Below are 20,798 nucleotides of genomic sequence, written 5' to 3'. Positions count from 1 at the left end.
TTTACGTGTGTATAGAACTTTACCTGTGTTCATTCCTTTAATCTTTACAGCAAACCCTTTGAGGCAAGTACCATGATTCTCTGCATTTTACAGATGAAGAAACTGGCAGTCAGAGGGGTTAAGTAACTTGCAGAAGATCAAACAAATAATAAAGGGTGGAGCCAAAATCAGCCTCTAACCGGATGACTGTAATGTCTTCCCTTTTAACCACTGTACTAAACTGCCTCATACATGTTTGTAGTTTTCAGATGAGAGTGTGTGTGTTTATTCTATCTAATGGACACAGGCAAGTTATATCCATTGCTACCATTTATTAAACACTTATTATGTGCAAACATTGGGCTAAACATTTTATAACAATCATATGAGGTAGACATTAACTCCATTATGCAGTTGAGGAAAATGAGGTCCAAAGCGTTTATGTAACATGCCTGTAGTCCTTCATACGGCAAGTGGCGAAGCCAGGATTTGAATAAGGTGTTTTATACTCCAAACCCTCATGCTTCTCACTGCTGTGTAACAACACTAGTGCGCAAATATTGACACATATATGGATATTTATAAGTCAGATCACATCACTCCCCTAGTGCAAACCCTCGGCTGGCTTCCTGCCACATATGGAATGAAACACAAACTCTTTCCTGTGACCTGAAGGGCCCTCCATAGCCTGTCCCCTGCCTCATCTGTTACTACTCTTCTCCTTGCTGCACTCCAGGCACACGTGCCTCCCTGCTCTGCCCTAAACACACCAGGTGCACATACACCTTAGGGACAGTACCTGTGCTTTTCCCTTTGCCTCATTCACTTTTGCCCAAGATATTTGCATGGCTCACTCCTTTATTTCCTATGGGGATCTGCTCCAATCTTACCTAATTAAAGAGGCCTTCTCTGACCAGACCACCATGTCTAGAATTGTGGCCTTCATCACTCTCTGCACCCATATTTACTTTTCTTCATAGTGCTATCACTACTACGCATTCATTTATAAACCTACTTGTTTATTGTCTGTATTCCTCATCAGACTGTAAGTCCTAGGAATCCATGACTTTGCTTTGTTCACTACTCTGTCTCCACAGTCTAGATCAGGAGTTGCAATTTTTTTTCTGTAAAGAGCCAAATATTAAATGTTTTAGGCTCTGCAAGCCATATAGTCTCCCCTGCAACTACTTAACACTGCTATTGAAGCATGAAATCTGCCATAGACAATATGTAAATCAATAACTGTAAAAATGAGAAGGCTATGTTTAAATAAAACTTTATTTTTTAAAGAAAGGCAATATGATAAACAGGGTGGATTTGGCATATGGGCCATAGTTTACCAAGTCCTGGGATAGAAAATTATCTGGTTAGCACTCAATACATACTTGTTGAATGAATGATTTACTTGTCTATAATACATACATGTATACACAGACACAGATATATACATACATATGCATATATATGTGCATATGAGTTTGTACATGTGTGTATACACAGAAAGGATAATAGAAGGAATGAAATCAAAATATCTCAGTCAATATCTCTAGTGGCAGGGTTATGGCTTTTTAAGTTTCTCCTATGTTTTCTGCATTCTCTAAATTTTTAATGAACATGGATTACTTTTACTTTTTGATTTTTTTCTTAAAGTATGATGTAAATACAAAAAAAATGTACAGAGAGCATAATTGTACAGTTCAAAGAAGTTTTATAAGTGAAACACACTTATATAACAAGCACCCAGATAAAAAAAACAGAACCCCTCTTGTTTTCCCTTTAGGTCACTGTGCACACAACATAGATTCCTAACAGCGTAAATTAGTTTGCCTGTCTGACTTCTAACAGCATAGAGTACTTAGCCTGTCTTTGCACTTTGTATAAGTGTTTTCGTATGTCACGTACCCTTTTCTGTATGACTTCTTCACTCAACATTATGTCTGTGAGATTTATCCACATGGAGGTGTGTAGTTGTGGTTCATTCATTCTTGTTGCTCTTAGTATTATATTGTTTAAATTTATGGCATGTGTTGCTCCTAAGGTTTTAATGTGTGTGTGTTCTTTTCATGTTTTATTTTTACTCCCACTCCACGTAGGAATCCAGGCCCCCACCCTTAGTAATTCTTAAGTCCAAACATTTTTATAAGACTAAAGACCAAAGCATTCCAAAGTTAATGTCTTTCATAAAAGCCTAAGACCATTTGAAAGGACAATGAAAGGAGGCAGGAGGCGAGTGAGGAAGAGTGTATTTGAGGAAGAAAAGATTCCCCCAAATTTGAGAAGGGCAAGAGAGTGGCCTGTTCATTCATTCTCTCAGGTAGAACTGGGAGTCACATGCAACTTTGTTGCAGGGCCATGAGAGAAGGCAAGTCCTCTGACAAAATGGTTGTTTGCAACAACTGAGGAGTCTGGACCCTAAGCACCATCTTTTTATCTCAACGTGTAATTAATGTACGGACATAAAGGGATCGCTGTGGGCATAAAAATGATGACATCAATGGTGAACACAATAGAATGGAGTTAGAGGCCTTTTGCCTGTTTAGGAAGTCTCCCAGAAGACTCTTGTATTCTGGTTTAGCTCTAAGAAGATAAAGGTTTCCAGGAAAGACGGAAATTTAATTTTCTAGCAGTGTGACAAGGTGGGAGATCAAAGCGAGGTTTAATTTAGTCTTAATAGTAAAAATTCCTTTTACAAATCATTATCAAATTTAAGTACTTCCTGAGTCTTTAGGACAGTGTTCCCATTTTATTTTGAAATTATCTGTTTTTAAAATCAAGGTCAGTTGTTTAGATTTCCGATAGGGATGGATCCTTGGTTTGGGTATCAGAGTACATATCCTAATGGAAATATAAAATTCCTTTTATTCTTCTTTGAGATGGGATGTTCTCCCTTTTCCCAATGTAAAATGTGGAAAGGCCAAGGGTTTTCCCCCCTCTCCCCACTCCAACTCAGTTGGAAATTCTTTACAGATACTGTTAATGGTGTGTCAGTCTTTGTTTTTAGAGCTATTAATTTTTACTTTTCATGTTTCTTTCATGTTATTTTACTGGCTAACTAGGAGACGTTGCCTCTTTTTTTTTTTTTTTTTTGTCTTTTTCATGACCGGCACTCAGACAGTGAGTGCACCGGCCATTCCCATATAGGATCCGAACCTGCCGCGGGAGCGTCGCCGCGCCCCCAGCGCCGCACCCTCCCAAGTGCGCCACGGGCTCGGCCGGAGACGTTGCCTCTTGATTTGTTTGTCAGATATCATTGTGAACTGATTAACCTAGATTTATTGACTTCTTGTTTTAAGTCTTTCCTGTTACCTTTTCTTTGGAAATATTCCTTTTCCAGAAAAATATGTACTCATGCCCTCCACATTAGATCTCTAGGTCCCCTAGATAGTGATGGATTAAAAAAATAAATAAACAGGGATGTCTTCAGAGGGAATCTTATATCCTTAGATGCTTTATTATGAAACAGGAAGAATGGAAATAAATCAGCTAATGAGTTAACTCAATAAGCTAGAAAAGTAGCAACAAGATAAACCTAAGGAAGGAGGGAAAAACATATTAAATGTTGAATAAATTTATTATAACAAAAATATTCAGTATAGTAGTTAAATGAGTGTAAGAGCTGTTTTTGAAAAGACTGACTATAAAAGCTCTAGTAACCCTAATACAAAAAACAAGTGAAAACAATTCCAGGAACAGGAATTAATAAGATGCCAGATCTCTCTAAATTAACTACAAATTTTATGTAATTCCAATTAAAACCCCAACAGTATTTTAAAAACTTGACAAGTCTCCTAGAAAAATATTCACATGGAATCAGCCAATAAAATCCCCAAGCTGGGTAGTAATAAATGATGACTTATATTTAACAGATATTTGAAAATAGCTTAGTAATAAAACCATACTGAAGGTTGTGTTCTAAGGTAGAAAAGACAGAGAAATCACCTGAAAAGAGTAACAAATGCAGAAGGAGCCAAGTTTGTTATGAGGGTTTCATCTAGATAAAGATGGTATTTTTTAATGTTCTAATAGTTTATTCAACAAATTATGTTGGGCAACACTCTTTCCACTAGAACTAGCTACGTTATGCCAAGGTTAGCAAACTCCAGTGCCTTCAGGAGCCAGGCAGATAATAAACGGTAAAATTATTGAATCAAAATGGGTGTCTTAGTCAGTTCTGGCTGCTATAACAAAGTACCATAGACTGGGTAGCTTATAAACAACAGATGTATATTTGTCACAGCTCTGGAATTTGGATGTCTAATATCAGGGTGCAAGCATGGTCAAGTACTGGTGAGGCCTCTCTTCTAGTTTGCAGACTGTCAACTCATGTGGTGGAAAGAGCAAGAGGAAGCAAGCTCTTCCATGACTCTTGTGAGGGCACTGATTACATTTATGAGGGCTCCACCCTCATGACTTCATCTAATCCTAATTACCTCCCAAAGGCCCCACCTCCTAATACCATCACATTGTGGGGAGGTAGAGTTTCAACATATGAAATTTGGGAGGACACAAACATTCAGTCCATTACAAAGAGTGAAGAAAATATATTAAAATTGAAAGAAAGCCTTCTGAACAAAGCTCAGTATGTGTGAGCAAGATGAACATATATTCATGGAAAATATGCAAATATAAATCATCTGAGTATGCAAAACACTTGTCTCCAATAAAAGAGTATTCCAAGCAAGCCTGTCTCGCTATAAAATTAATAAGAACATGAATCCAGCCAGTCAAATACCCAAAGAAAGATGATAAAACTTTAGAATGAGTTGAACAGAGAAGTTGGAGAGGTATGTAGACAAATTGAGGAATATATATATATATATGTATGTATGTGTGTGTGTGTGTGTGTGTATAAATATATGTGTGTGTGTGTATGTATGTATGTATGTATATATAATCAAAGATCCGAGTAACCCTGGCTGAAAATCAAATTACTACCAGAGAGCAAAGGATTGATTTATTCACACAATAATCAGAGGCGTTATAGATCAGCAATCAAACATCAATTTACCTTCTTTCTTGGACAATATCCAGCATAATACAAATATGTTGTATTAACACAAGCAAAACAAAAATTATCTTCCTTGGACACCCCCTCCCCACTACTGTATTTCTAGTATTTGTTGAACCCTTCTCCTGCCTTTCCTTCTCTTTTTCTTTTGAAGTGGTAAGGACAGATTATATTTTATTTATTCCCATTTCTTCTTGAACACACTCTTGTCAGGCTTTTGACTTCACCACTCTATCCAAACAGCTCTTTTCAAGTTCACCTATGACCTCTGCAGTTTGTTTCTAGCTGCAATCATTTCCTTAAACTCCAGATTGCTACATCTACCTGACTTCTTTCCTTGGAGCCATGAAAAGTATTTAAAATGTAACATGTTCAAAATGGAATTCACTGGTCTCTAAACCTGGACTCTCCTCACCATTCCCCATCTTCGTTAAGTGGAATCACTACATTTACCTGCTTACCAGATCCACAAACCCTGGGACAATCCTTCAAAATTTCTCTCATAATCTACATCAACCATATCATTAAATCCATAAACTCTAATTTAAAAGTATACCCCGAGTCTCCAACTTTCTCTCTTACCATTCTTTTTCTATTTTAACTTTTAATTTGTAGATAATTGTAGGTTCACATGCAATGGTAAGAAATAACACAGAAAGATCCTATAAACTCTTTACGCAGTTTTCCCCAATGATAACATCTTGCATAACTATAGTACAAGGGCCAGCCCGTGGCTCACTTGGGAGAGTGTGGTGCTGACAACACCAAGTCAAGGGTTAAGATCCCCTTACCGGTCATCTTTTAAAAATAAAACAAAAACTATACTACAATATCACAACCAGAAAATCAACATTGATAAAGTTCAGTGAATTTATTCAGATTTCACCAGTTTTACATGCATCTCTGTGTGTATCTGTGTGCATTTAGTTATGTGCAACATTATCACACGTGCATATTCATGTAACCACCACCACATTTAATCCAACAATCCCATTTCTGGGTATATCTTTCCTACCATCCTTAATCTTGAATTATTCTAGCTCAGACATATTTGCTGCCTTCTGTTTTTGGAATATATCAGACAAGCTGTGATCTTGTATCTGGTATATCTTGTATCTGTTGATTTTACTATTTATTTCTAAGTAGATGCTCATATTAGATTGAAATCTTTGACAGTTTTATTTCTTCCCTTCAATTATTTTTTGGAATTATAAAAAGCATTTATTTGAAGAAGAAACATTTCCTTCTAATAAGATAATATTTTTAGTGTCTTGAAAATAGTTAACAATGGAACCAATTTAAATTGAAAGGATTAAAAAAAAGTTGTGGTTGAAAATTTTACCCAAGAAATGAAGTGAATTTTATCCTTAAGTATACAAACTTATTTGTTAACAATTAAGCTTAATCATAAATGTGCTCTTCAGTTTTTATACCTTTTATTGCTTTTTCCTTATAGAACTGGCCAATATTTTAAATATATTAAACATTATAACTGATATTGAATACATGTTTTGCTCCCCATCTTAATGAGTTACACGTAATGCTTTTCCATTCAAGTAATGTTTACTGTAGGTTTTTGGCATGCAATCTTTACCATGTTAGAGATGTTTCTATGATTTCACGCACTGCTGAGAATTTTGTTTTTAACATAGATACGTTTTGAACTTATTTGCAGAGGAATCAACATACATTTTTTTCCTTTAGTCTACTAATGTTTTTAATTACAGTTATTTTTTTATCTTGAAATCATTATTTTATTCCAAGGGAAAGATCCTACTTAATCATCATGTATTATATTCATCTTGTACTGTTGAATTTTTTCAGCTTATATTGTATTTAGGATCTTTGCATCTGTATTCATAACTGCAAGAGGCTTAAATTTTCTTTTTATTTTATTGTCATCTGGTTTTAAAATCAGGTTAGAGATGCCTAGTAAAATTTGTTTAGAAGCTTTTGCTTTATTTCTATTCTCTGGGAAAAAAAAATGTATATGATTGGGACTAACTATTATTTTAGTCTTTGGCATATTTCACCTGTAAAATTATCTTAGTCTTATCACAGACATTATTTTTAATAGAATATTTTTTAAGGCAGTTTTAGGTTTACAGTAAAAGTGAGCAGAAGGCACAGAGATTTCCTACATATCCCCTGCTGGGAATCATTGTCATTTTCTTGAAAGGAGGTCTTTGACTGCCATTACAATTCACATGATGGATGTCTGTATATTTAATTATTTTCTTTCATCTTACATTAATATTCATATTTTATGTTTTTTAATGATTTATATATTTCCTCTTGGATTTTTATATGTTTTATTCTTTGTAAGTGTGTTTGTAGTTGTTTACTCTTTTACATAATTATTTATGAATATTTTATCACTTTTTTGTTAGAATCAACCTTGCTAGAAATCTGTCCATTTAATCAATCTTTTCAGATAATCAGCTTTCTCTTTTGTTAATCTTCTCTATCACTTTTTATCTGTCATTAATTTCTGTCCTTATATTACTTTCTTTTTTTTTTTTTTCATATCTGGGTTGGCACTATGGATTTTTTCCCCCATTCACCTGGATTAAATGCTCAGTTTATATTATTCTATTTGTAAAGTAATATATGAGTATTATTTCTAAAACATAATAAAAAAATTTAAATGACCCATAAGTTCACTGCCAAGGACTAAAGACTATTAATAATTTGATGTATTTCCATTATATATATGTGGCATATATATAGTCATATATGCATATAATTATAAATGTAGACATACTGGGGTATACCGTGCAGACTATTTTCCTCAAACAGGGAAGTTTTGCCTCCCAAATCCTTATTTTAAAAAATTACAAACCTACTTAAAATCTCAAGTAACAGCACAATGAACACTTATATTTAACTTTTATCAAGTTTCACCAACTATTAACATACATTTTGTAACATTCTAGAGAGAAAGAGGGAGGAAGGGCTGGAGAGAGAGAGGAGAGGAGCAGTATTTACATTTTGCTGAACTAATTAAAATTGTTTGACCTCAAATACTTCAAAACATATCTGCTAAGAACAAAAACTTTTCCTTATGCAACCACAGAATATTGTCACTTCCCAGGAATATAACATTGATACAATACTGTCATCAAGTACATAGTTCTTATACAAATGTCCCCAGTTGTCCCCCAAATTTTCTTTACAGCTATTTTGTCTGTTGGTCCAGACTCCAAAGATCATGCATTGCATAAGGTTGTCCCATCCATTTAATATTTATTTTTATGACAGTCCTCACTATTTTTGCCTTTCATGACACTGACATATTTTCGAGTCTAGTCCAGTTATACTGAAGACTGTCCTCTATGTGGTTTTATCTGATCGCTTCCTCAGGTTGAAGTGCCGATTAAACATTATTATCAAGAACACTACATACATGATGTTGAGTACTTCATGTTGTATTGCATCAGATAACATCAGGAGCTGCCTAACACCAGTTTGTCACTTCATAATTGTCACTATTGGATCACTTGGTTTAAGTGAGATTTGTCATATTTTTCTGTTTTTAAAGGGAACATTTACCCTTTGTAATTAATGTATAATTTGTGGGGTGATGCTTTTTAATAATTATTTTTATTTATAGATATTTATGGGCTACAGAGCTGACTATCAGTATTTGTGTACAGTATGTGATGATCAAATCAATATTATTAGCATGTTCATCATTATAAATTGTAATTACTTTTTGTGTCCCTTACCCAATTATTCCCTGTCCCTCCTCCCCCTCCCTCTTTCCCACTTCTAGTAACTATAGGTCTTTTCTGTCATTTTGAAAGTTCAACGTTTTATTACGGTCTTTCTTTCTTACCTCCTACTTAAGAGTGAGGACATACGGTATTCTCTTTCTAGGTCTGGTTTATTTCACTTAACATAATTTTCTCCAAGCTCATCCATGTTGCTGCAAATTGCAGAATTTCATTATTTTTTTATGGGTGAGTAGTATTCCATTCTGTACATATATCACATTTTCCTTATCCTGTCTTCTGTTGATGGATATTTACTTTGGTTCTATATCTTGGCTATTGTAAATAGAGCTGTAATAAACATGAGAGTGCAGATGTCCCTTCGATATGATGATTTTCATTCCTTTGGGTATATATTCAGCAGTGAGATTGCTGCATAATATGGTAGCTCTACCTGTGGTTGTTTGAGAAACCTCCATACTGTTTTCCGTAATGTCTGTACTAATTTACAGTCCCACCAGCAGTGTAGAAGCGTTCTGTGAGGTGATACTTTAAGATTGCAACAATATATCCTTGTCTCCCAAAATCTTTCACTTAATATAAGTGGATGCTAAAGTCATTATTTTACATAATTATAGTTTTTTACAATAAAATTTTACTGAAGTATAACAAATAAAATACACAAGTCATAAGACTAGATCTTACTGAATTTTCATGTTGTATGTACCAAGGCAAGCACAAACTAGATGAGCGAATACATTATCAGCACCCTGAAGCCCCTTTAATTCCCATTCCTAGTCTTATCTTCCTTAGAAAAAACCTCCATCCTGATGTGTATCACTGTAGATTAGTTTTATCTTTTTTGAAGGAATTATATATAAATAGAATCATATACTGTGCACTGTTTTGTTTTTCTTCTTCACTCAGCATTGTTTGTGTTAAATAATTCATGTCAATGAATGTAGCGACAGTTCATTCATTCTCATTGCCCTGTAATATTTTATCCTATGAAGATACCACAATTTATTTAACCATTGTGCAATTGGTGGACATTTGGGTTGTTTCCAGCTTTGAGTTATTATGAATACTGCTGCGGCAAACAGTCTTGGCAATTGTTTGCAAGTCTGTTGGGTCTATTCCTAGAAATGGAATTTATATTTCATAATTTATGTGTATATTTGGCTCCAGTAGATACTACCAAACTTATATTCTAAACTGGTAACAATTTAGTGACAATTTACATGTCCACCAGGAATGTATATGTTCCAATTGCTCCTAGCGAATACTTGGTATGTTGTCTTTCAAGTAGTAAGCATTCATATGTGCATGAAGTGGTATCTTATTATGGATTTAATTTGCATTCCCCTGATTACCAATGAAGCTGAGCATTTTAAAAAATGTTTATTGGCCACTTAGATCTCCATTTTTTGAAAAATGACGGTCTTTTACCTATTTTCTATTGTGTTGTATATTTTTTTCTTATTGATTTGTAGTGACAGAAGAGAGGGTCTGGGAGGCCCGATTTACAGGCAGGCCTCAACCCACCCCATCCTCTTACCAGGTTCTTGACTCCACCACATGAAAGAATTCAAGAGCAGAGACATAGTAGAAGATGAAAACAGGTTTAATGTAACAGATAAGAAATACAGACTTCACAGAGAAAATGCGGCCTAGCTGTAGGATTAAGCAGGGCCCACACTAAGTTTAATACAAAAGTAAAAAAGTGCACTTGTAACGTTTAGTACAGAGTGCAGGCTTGCTCAGGAGACTGAGCAGCTGCTTGCTGAAAGTAAGCTTGATACAAAAAGAAAGAAATACACACTCCACAGGCAGAGTGCAGGCTGGCCCCAGAGAGAGTGAGCAACAGTCCCACCTTCTGCCAGGACTCAGCTTTTATTAGTTTCACTACGTAATGCATATTCATGCTACCTAAGGAATATTCAAGAAGGAAGTGTTCCCCTGTTATATAACACAGTCTTGCACATGCTCAGTTGGTCTCTTTTTGGAGCATGTTCATTGGTCAAATAATATCACATACACTGAACATTTTCAAGAATATCCTGTGTTCTTTAGCACCTATTGTGGAAGGTCATTCAAAGGATAAACTCCCTTCCACGGAGCATGCTCAGTCACTGGGGTCATATAAGCCTGTGTAAATACTTTTACTGAGCATGCTCAGCTACTGGATTTGCATAAGTCTGCCGTTTGTGATCTCAATCTCCCTGTGTTGGTGCCCAAACAGGTCCAACAAGCAACAAAAACTCTCCTCTAGAGGGTCCTGAGACTTTGGGGAATGATTTGAATCCCAGAGTTGTGTCCTGAAACTTGATCACAGGGAAACTTAGCACCTCCTATCTCAGTAAGAGTATATGTACAAGCACTTTATTATTTATGTATTTTTCAAATATCTTCTCCAAATTTATGGTTTGCCTTTTCACTCTCAAGTATTTTGTTTTGAACCTTTCTTCTTTTTACATGTGGGATTCTTTTAAAGAGGTGCTTTGTTATTAAATATCTAATTTGATTATATTAGAATTAGAGAATATGGTTTATGAGATATTGATTTTTAATATGTGTGGAGGATACCTTTAAGGCTTAATGTATGGTATATTTTATTAATAATTAATATGTACTTAAAATAATGCATATTCATTATTTGTTAGCTGTAAAGTTGTCTAGTATCTAATAGCTGAGACTTAGTAATGTGTGCATAAAAAATAATGTTATGTGTTTGCCATGCTATTTCTACTTTTGGAACATTAGAAAGAATGCATTTTATCACTTCTTTGGCTTGGGTACATGTGAGTGATTTCAGGACAGTGATTTGTAAGCAGAAACAATATGGGATATTTTTAAGCCTGGAGATAAAACTTCCTATGTCATATTTATTGCTCCCTCTCTTCACTGGAGTGGGCCCCTTTGAGGTCATGTGTTACGTATACAGTATTGTGAGATAAAATACAGGAAGCCCAGTTAAATTTTAGATAAGTTAAAAAATATTTTTAAAGAATGGCCCAAACATTGCATGGTACATACTTAGACTACAAAAATAAATCATTGTTTATCTGAAATTCAAATTTAACGGGGTGTCCTACATTTTTAATTGCTAAGTTGAGGGGGATGGGTATGAAGACAATAAAGTAGAGAAATAAAGCATATTAATGAAATATGCCTCAAAATAAAACATTGGGGCCGAGCCCGTGGCGCACTTAGTAGAGTGCTGCGCTGGGAGCGCGGCGACTCTCCCGCCGCGGGTTCGGATCCCATATAGGAATGGCCAGTGCGCTCACTGGCTGAGTGCTGGTCACGAAAAAGACAAAAAAAAAAAAAAATAAAATAAATAAATAAATAAATAAATAAAACATTGAGTAAGGGTACTGCCACACACAACTGACTGGAAGCAAATAGGTCAGAAGCCTACCATGTTTCTATGAGAGAATTTCATTGCTAGAGAAGCACAATTCTGGACAAAAAGTCTTTGATAGTTTAAGGCTTAAAAGAATTCTTCAACCTCCAACCTTGTAGAATTGACAAATTTGCTGAGGTTTTGTGTTTTCAGCATATTCCCCAGCACCTCCTTCAGGCATGGCCAGGCAAAAATGGAAAAAACATTAAAAAGAACCTCCCAGAAGGTAGATCAAACTACCACTGAGGACAGTGGACAAGGAAGTTCTCCCAGAGAATAGAATCAGGGTCTATGCAAGCAATTGCTTTAGCCCCTAGGGTATGAGCCCTTCACCATAATTTTCAGCAGTCTTGGAAGTTCTACTGACAGACATTAACTTCTGTGTATCTCCCATTTCCCCCTTTTTGAATGGGGGTGTTTATTGCAGTTATTCTGCTCCTGCTCCTGACCTACTACTGTAAACTGAATGTATGAAGGGAAATGGAAGATAATTTGTCTTTTTAGTGCATAAGTCCCTGGAACAAAAGGAGACACACCCTGGACCTTGCACCAGATACAATCATAGATTGGTTTGCATATTGTCTTCTATGGGAAGAGAATGAGTGTTTTCTACATACAGGAATAAAATCAAAGTTTCATGACCAGGAGAGCAGACTGTAACAGTCAATATTATGTATTTGCCCTACCATTTCAAATGCCTGGGACCACAGGGAAAAGGCTGTATTTCCTAGTCTTTCCTTCAGAGGTGTTGAGGACTGAATTTGGGTAATAGTGTGTAGAGATAAGAGATATGTACTGTTAATCAGTGTACATAGTCTGGGAAACTACTCTAGATATATCATCCAGAGATTAAAAGCAAGAAATTTGTTACAAAAGTGTTGAAAAGACTGAAACAGCAAAGGAAATAAGGAGATGGTTTTCCACATTTGAGGAAGCTGCTACTGCCTGAGTTCTAGAACCTGTGACTCATACACCCTACTAACCGGATGGAGGTGCCCACTGCTTAGCAGGAAGTCTGCTCTCTTATAAATGCTGCTGAAATCACCACTGATGTTGCCTTTTGTAACAAATGCAATTGTATGTTTTATAACTTCAATATCTCTGTTTTCTTTTGCTTTTTCCTGCTTGGTCTCTCAGTGTCTGAGAAGGGGGCTTAAAATTTCCCTACATTGGGCCGACCCCATGGCGCACTCAGGAGAGTGCGGCGCTGGGAGCGCAGCAGCACTCCCGCGGCGGTTTTGGATCCTATATAGGGATGGCCGGTGCGCTCGCTGGCTGAGCTTGATGCGGCCGATCACAAAAAAAAAAAAAAAAAAAAAAAAAATTCCCTACATTTCTGTAAGTTATTCTTTATAAAATGGCAATAACTGTATTTTGAGAAAGTATTGTTAGGTTCATACATGTTATTGATGATTTTCTTGCTCAGTTTTCACTTTGATCAATGTATTGTATCTTATGAATTTTTTTGGCTTGAATTCTGTCGTACACTAAAACTTCTGTCTTAGCCTTATTTGATTCATACTTGGCTGCTGCATATTTTCACCCATTTTAAAAACCTCCATGTGCCTATGTATGTGAAATCAAGAAAATGGTCCTGTTTGTAGAGAAAACTAACGGGAAACATTGACTCCGTCACTAGCAAGTTTCCCAGTGCACTGTGCTGTGTTTCAGTCTGTTTTGTTCAATATGTTCAGCTTGTTTATGCTCTTTCAGAGCAGGAATATTAAAGCCCTTGAAAAGATTGACATCAAACCACCAAGAGCACTCATGTATAAATTGGGATAAAAAAAAGAAAAGAGTAACAGTTTTTCATCATTCCCACATAGTAGTTAACAGGTTATGCGTCTGTTTAATATGTAGTTAGTCAATTGCATTCAAGAGATCATTCGTATACTTGAATTATTTTAATAATAATAGTAGAAGCTAATATTTAGTGAGTGCCATCAATATGCCAGGTATAAAGTGCTTTATGAGAATAAACTTTTATTCCTCATAACTACAATGGTGAACTTAATTGTGTAGATGAATAAAGCTGAGTAAACACCAAAGGTCACACAGATCATAAGTAGTAGAACCGGAATTTATACCTGGACATCTCAGGCTCTAGAAGAGAGTTTCTCAACTTTGGCACTACTGACATTATAAGGGGAAAAATTCTTTGTTGTGGGGGGATGTTCTGTGCATTGTAGGATGTTGAGCAACCTCCCTGGCCTATATCCAGTAGATGCCAGTAACATCTCCCAAGTAGGGACAACCAGAAATGTCTCTAGACATGTCTAAATATTCCTTGGTAAGTAAAATTGCCCCCTGTTGTATAGGTATATACACCCTTTTTGAGTTAGCAATTTTACTCCTCTGTGTGTGTGTGTTTATAAAAAAATATTCTTACGTAGGTCCATAGGAAGACATGTGCAAAGATGTACATTACAATCTTATTTTGGGGGGTGGAGAATTGGAGGCAATCTTACTATTTATTGCTGCATGTTGTGCTCTTTTACCTGCCTATAATCCTGCCGACTGGGTCACAAACCTTCACACGCCAGGCTGGGTCACAAACCCTTCACACGCAGGTCTATGAGCTAGGTAACCAGCAAACAGGTCCTTGGAAGCCATAGGTTGGAAAGCATGGCCATGCGCAGCAGACGCCCGAGGCAGATGCAAGCCAAGTCACGGTGACAAACATGCGCACTAACTCCACCCACACGGTTCCAAATGACTTAGTAGCATTGGAGCTGCCTGGGTTAAATCTGCAAGAGAATCAGAGCTAGTAACACGTCATGAATGTAGTGAAACGTTGTAACTGTGCTGGGCCTAGTCCACTTGGCTTGGTCCCCAGCCACCAAACCATGCCACATGGTTGGGCTATGCAGATAAACTTGGGGCAATACTTGAAAGGTCCACTGCCTCCCTTCCCAGGTGAAGTGGAACTGATCTTGGCTATCAGCAAAGATTGGAATAGAGAAAAAAGCTTATCCATCAAGTCATGAACTGAAGGCATGGCTGCATGCAAAGGAGGCACTACATTGTTCAGTTCTCGATAATTCACAGTCGTTCTCCAGGTACCATCAGGCTTTTTCACTGGCCATACTGGAGTATTAAATGGGTCTGAGCCAAATGAATAATGCCAATGTTCTCTAATTCCAATATAGTGGCACTTATCGCTGCATGTCCTCCTGGTAGGCAATACTGCTTTACATTAACTACACGTCTTGGCTTGGGTAACACCTGTGGATCATGTTTAGCATATCCTCATAACACAGGCTTTACTGTCAGTATTTGCAGCCGAAACTCTCCAACTGCTGTTTGCAGGTGCAAACCATAAAGCACATCCATACCTAACATGTATTCAGCTACAGGGGATATAGATATACAGTATGCATATGAGGGGGTAATCGTCCTATGCCCAATGGCAATGACACAGCTTTGACTTCAATAGTCTGTCCTCCATAGCCATCTACACGAACTGTGGCCCCTGGAAACTTACCTGGATTGCTATATATCAGGCTACTCTGTGCCCGTATCCCCTGATGCCAAAACACTCTGCACATTTGTCCTCGGCCGATATATTGCCAGTTCAACATAAGGCCTCTGGTCCTCACCTGCCCCCAAAAGACTAGTACATTGGCCTCCTCCCTAATCGAAATGGAACAGTTCATCCACTTCCTCAGGAGCAACCAAAAAGTCCTTTAAATCCACTGAGGGTAATTTGCTACCTGTTTCTGGACATTTGGTGAAATGCTGTTCAGGATGCAATTGCTGCCACAAGGCAAACAGGACTGCATCTGGCTGCCGGTCAATTTTCTTGCTATCAACCCCTGCTGCAAGCAAGTCAAGCCACATCTGCTTATGGCTGGTCTTGCTTGGTCCCCTTGGGATAAAATCCCAAGCATTTCTTGGGGGTTTGGTCTTAGCCACCTTTCTGACCCCTTTTGCTTGTCTTTTCTCCTCTACTTCACCCAAGCTGGCTATCATGGTTGTTACCTCATGTGTAAGACAACCAATGTACGGGGCCAGTATGGCCATCAGTGACTCAAAGGATGTTGATGGGGCATTTTGCAGCACTGTGTCTCTCATGCTGCCTGTAAAATTTTCATCATCCGAGACACGAGTGTTCACATTAAACATGGACTGACACATCCCAGTTCTCGAATTATTTGGACCAGCTCAGCATATGTTTACCATTTACTAACAATCTTGGGCAGTTCTCCAGCATTTGCCCACATAGTTCAGGCAGCTGCATTCACCCAGTCCATCAAGGAATGATTACCTGGCCTTTGTGCATATCTGTGGCTATTCTGCAGCTGCTGCCTCAGGGATGGGTGTACGGTGACGGAGGCCAATTTCTCCATCTCCTCACCAGAGCATACCACACTATCCACCGCTGGGTACCATAACTGCAACAACCAAGCAGTCAGGGTCTCCCCATGTTTCTGCCTGAGCTGTCTCCCCAAGTCAAACAGTTCAACCTGGGTATATGGGACATAGATGGTGAACTAGGTCACCTGTGGATCACCCACCAGTTGTCCATCTGGTCCCATAGGCTGCTCGTGTTTCAATTTCTCGTGCACAACAGGTTGTGCCTGGAGACGCATGGTTTCCCCCAACTCACCACTGGGTTGGTCTTCTTCCCTGGTGTGAGAGGCAGGCGTGGCCAGTAACTGCACGTCATCCTCCAGGACATTCATCTGTGCTTCCAAAGACTCTGCTTTCTGCCACAAATCTCGATCAGTTTGCAGCACAGTGAGCAATAGCCAGGCTCCGGTCAGCAGAAAAGTGGCCACCAGGAACCACATGCTCAAGGATAGCCACATTTCTCCCCCCTCCCAAGAGATTTTCCATTGTAGTGCCTGGTCTATGCTGCCTTGCAGTACAGTGTGCAGTAACCAGATCCCAGTCAACAGGAAAGTGGCCATAGGGCAGAGCATATTCAAAAGTAGCTACATTTCCTCCTCCTTCCAAGGGCTTTCAGTTCCTGTACCTTCTCAGAATCCTGTCACAGACTATGCCAATTGCCATGCTCTTTTACCTGCCCATAATCCTGACAACTATGCCAATTGTAGCACTCTTTTACCTGCCCATAATCCTGCCGACTTGGCCAATTGTCAAGCTAGGGCCATGTCTGGAGCTCACAGACCCCTCAAGCCAGTTGTCCAGATTGGCTCACAAACCCTTCATATACCAGGCTGGGTCAACGGAGCCCTCATGCCAGGCTAGGTCATCAGACCCCTCATGTGCCAGGCTGAGTCATCAGGCCCCTCATATGCAGGTCTATGAGCTAGATAACTGGCAAACAGGTCTTTGGAAGCTGTAAGTTTGAGAGCATAGGTGCATGTGGTGGATGCATGAGGCTATCAGTGCCAGCCAAACTACGGCGCTATGCAGGCACACTAACTCCACCCCTCCCCCCACACAATTTGCTAACAAAGAATGCACCACCCCACCCCCAACAAGACCTAAGGCAAGGGGAACTGATTAAATTATTCTATTTTCCCAGCACTGGGTAAGTGGGTAAATAAAATGTGGTACCTGTACACCTGTAGGACTATGCAGAATTTAGAATGATTAAACTAGATATAGATATAGCAATATGGATGGCTCATAAAAATATATCACTGAATGAAAAAATAAATAAAATGTGGGATAGCACAATACCGTTTTCATAAATTCAAAATGCATGCACACAGAACAGTAACATTTAAAAAAAATCAAACAAAAGAATATGTACTAAACAGATTAGAATGGCTGTCTATGAAGGCAAGGGAATGTGAAACACAAATGCAAATAAGGTAGAAAAACAAATAAAACAGAAGAGAGGCCTTGCTGAGTCCAATAATGATAACATAAATACCCCAATTTTTTGCACTTAGGTCCAAAAACAAAAGCAAAAACCAATGTGTTATCTAATACTGGGCTCAAAACTAATTTAATAAAAAAATCTGAAATGTTGACTATTACTTCCTCTATAAAAATGTAATTGCTTATTCCAGTACTAGTTTTCTGACTGTGGGAAATGTATGGGCCTATAGAAAAGAGTGACTCACTACAAGGTCAGCTGCCCTTTAAGAGCATATCTTTCATTCTTGGCTCTCCAAATGTATCTGCCGTACCTATGCTATAATGAATACAAGAGCCAAATATGTAGTAATAATAATAAGATGAACTGTTAAAAGGAGAGAGAAGAACTATGGTTACTAGAGGCGTGAAAAGGGAGTGTGGAGAGAGAATAGTGAGAGGCTGGTTAATGGACACAAAATTATAGCTAGATAGGAAAAATAAGTCCTATTGGTCTACAGTCAACCCAGGAATTTATGATTAATAATAATTTACTGCATGTACCCAAACAACTAGAAGAGAGATCAAGTGTGCACATGACAAAGTCATAATTAAGTTTTGCAATGATGAATATGCTAATTACACTGAGTAGATCAGCACACATTGCATACATGTATTGAAATATAACTCTGTACCTCATAAATACGTACAATCAATATGTTTCAATAAAATTAAAAAAAATGAATACATACTCAACCTATACTGCAAAGATTTTTGGATGGAGAAGTAGCTTCCATCTGAGGAATTTACCTAGGATTTCCCTTCTACTTCTCTACTTCATTTATTCATATCTGTTATCTTTTCCCTGGCTCTTTGATCTAATTTCTTTTAGTTTAATCATTAAATTCTATGGTAGTCATTAATGGCGTTCACCAAATTTTTCTGGTTCTCCCCCAGTCTGAGAACACTGAGTCATGTCCTGGCTCCTATGGGATTAAATGGGACTGACTTGATCTGGCTAATGAGACTGACCCTTCTTTGGAAGTGCAGGACCTTTCAAAGCTGCCTCTTTCATCTGGCACAGCAACCAGCAAAGTTTGACATGGTAGCTGTTCCTTTTGCCCAAATCTCCAAGAAGCTCAAATGCGCATGGAGTTCAGTTAGCTCACACTGGACATATCATATGAGTTTAAGATAAATATTTCTTGTTTTAAGCCACTGACATTTGGGGGATTATTTATTTTACTAAAGTATAATCTAGTATTTTCTAACAAACAATGTCCAACAACAGAATTATTGGTGAAAATAATCATTTTGGTCCTAGGATTGTTTCTTCTTTAGTATCAGTTGGTATAGTTAATGTGTTTATGTTTACTGAAAACTTGAAAACACGAGTTTAGGCAACCCTATCAACTCAACAAAGTGATTGTCTTATATGTTATAACATAAAAATGTGAACTCAAATCAAGATGAAGAATATTTTATATATTGCTTCTTACTAATTTAAGAGCCTTGTTCTTGTCATATACAAAAGGAAGACAGATTGGTAGAAGAAAAATTGATTCTTCATAAAGTATCATTAATCATTTCTGAGATTTTTTTACAGACTTACTCATTTACTTTTTGGATGACTTTTTAAAATGTTTTTTTCCCCTGACAAAGAATATTAAACCAACCAGCCTGTCTGTTTCCTTGCTAAATTTGTCAGAATGTGGCACTTGGTTCAATTAATCCACTCTTGCCTCTTTTCACCATGACTTTGCTATGTAGCAAATTTACACTGTCATTATGAGATCCTTTTGTTCTCAGTTGAATGAAAAATAATTTGCAATTAATTTGACAGTTACAAATGAACATGTTCTGTTTTGTTTTGTCTGAGATCTGCATAAACACTGCTTTCGAGCACTATCTTCAGTGAATTAAAATGAAGCATAGCCTTTGAAATTAATATGGTAAGTTGGATTGAAAACCCACCATTACCTAGTTGGTATTACAAAGAAACCGGATATATAGGTGTGTAAGGTACCTTTACTTACTCTATGACTATTTTCTGGTAGAGTCAATTGAATATCTTTCTGTGATGGTATATGAAGGTACTTCAAAAACTTCATGGAAAAATAGAGTTAGAAGATAATACATTTGAATCTTTCCATGAAATTTTTGAAGACCCTTCATATATGTATGAGTGTATGAGGGGTAGTAAGGTGGTATTTACTGTTAGGTTCAATGTGATAGAGAGATCATTGCCTCTCTTCCATCAAAAGTGGAAACTATGACCCTTTTCCTTGAAACTAGGTGGGGCTTTTGTGACTATTGTGCCTAATAAAGCATGGCAGAAGTGTTACAATGTGACTTCCCAGGCTGTCATAAAAGATCATATAACTTCCACCTGGTGTTTCTTACATTATCCCCGACCCCTTCAGGATGCTTACCCTTGGAACCCTGGTGACAGTTTGTGAGAAAACCTCGACCATATGGAGAAATCACTGGTAGATTTTCCAGCTGACAGACACCTCTGTGGTCTCAGCCAAAAGCCTGTATTAACTGATAGACATGTGAGTAAAGAAGCCATCAAGACTAATCCAGTCCCGCTCACTATCTGACTGTAATCCTGTGAGAGACACTAAAAAAGAACCATCTAGTTGAGCACAGTACATTCCTAGCATTGTGAGAAATAATAAAAATAATTGTTGTATGCTACTAAGTTCAGGGTGGTTTCTTGTGGTGCAATAGATAACTAGGACAGAAAACAAATGCTAAAGTAACTTGCTTGTGCTTACACAGCAGTTGGGTTGCAAACCCCAAGATTTGTTTGCCATCTTGTAAATGTAGAGCTTCAAATTCTGGTACCTATACCCTATACTTTGTGCAAAAAAAACCCCATGCACATGTGGATGCCCATAGGGAAATAATAATGGCT

Source organism: Cynocephalus volans, chromosome X (genome assembly GCF_027409185.1).
Source record: "Cynocephalus volans isolate mCynVol1 chromosome X, mCynVol1.pri, whole genome shotgun sequence".
In the NCBI taxonomy this organism is placed as follows: domain Eukaryota; kingdom Metazoa; phylum Chordata; class Mammalia; order Dermoptera; family Cynocephalidae; genus Cynocephalus; species Cynocephalus volans.
The sequence above is the reverse complement of the archived record's forward strand: the minus strand, read 5'-3'. Positions refer to the sequence as shown.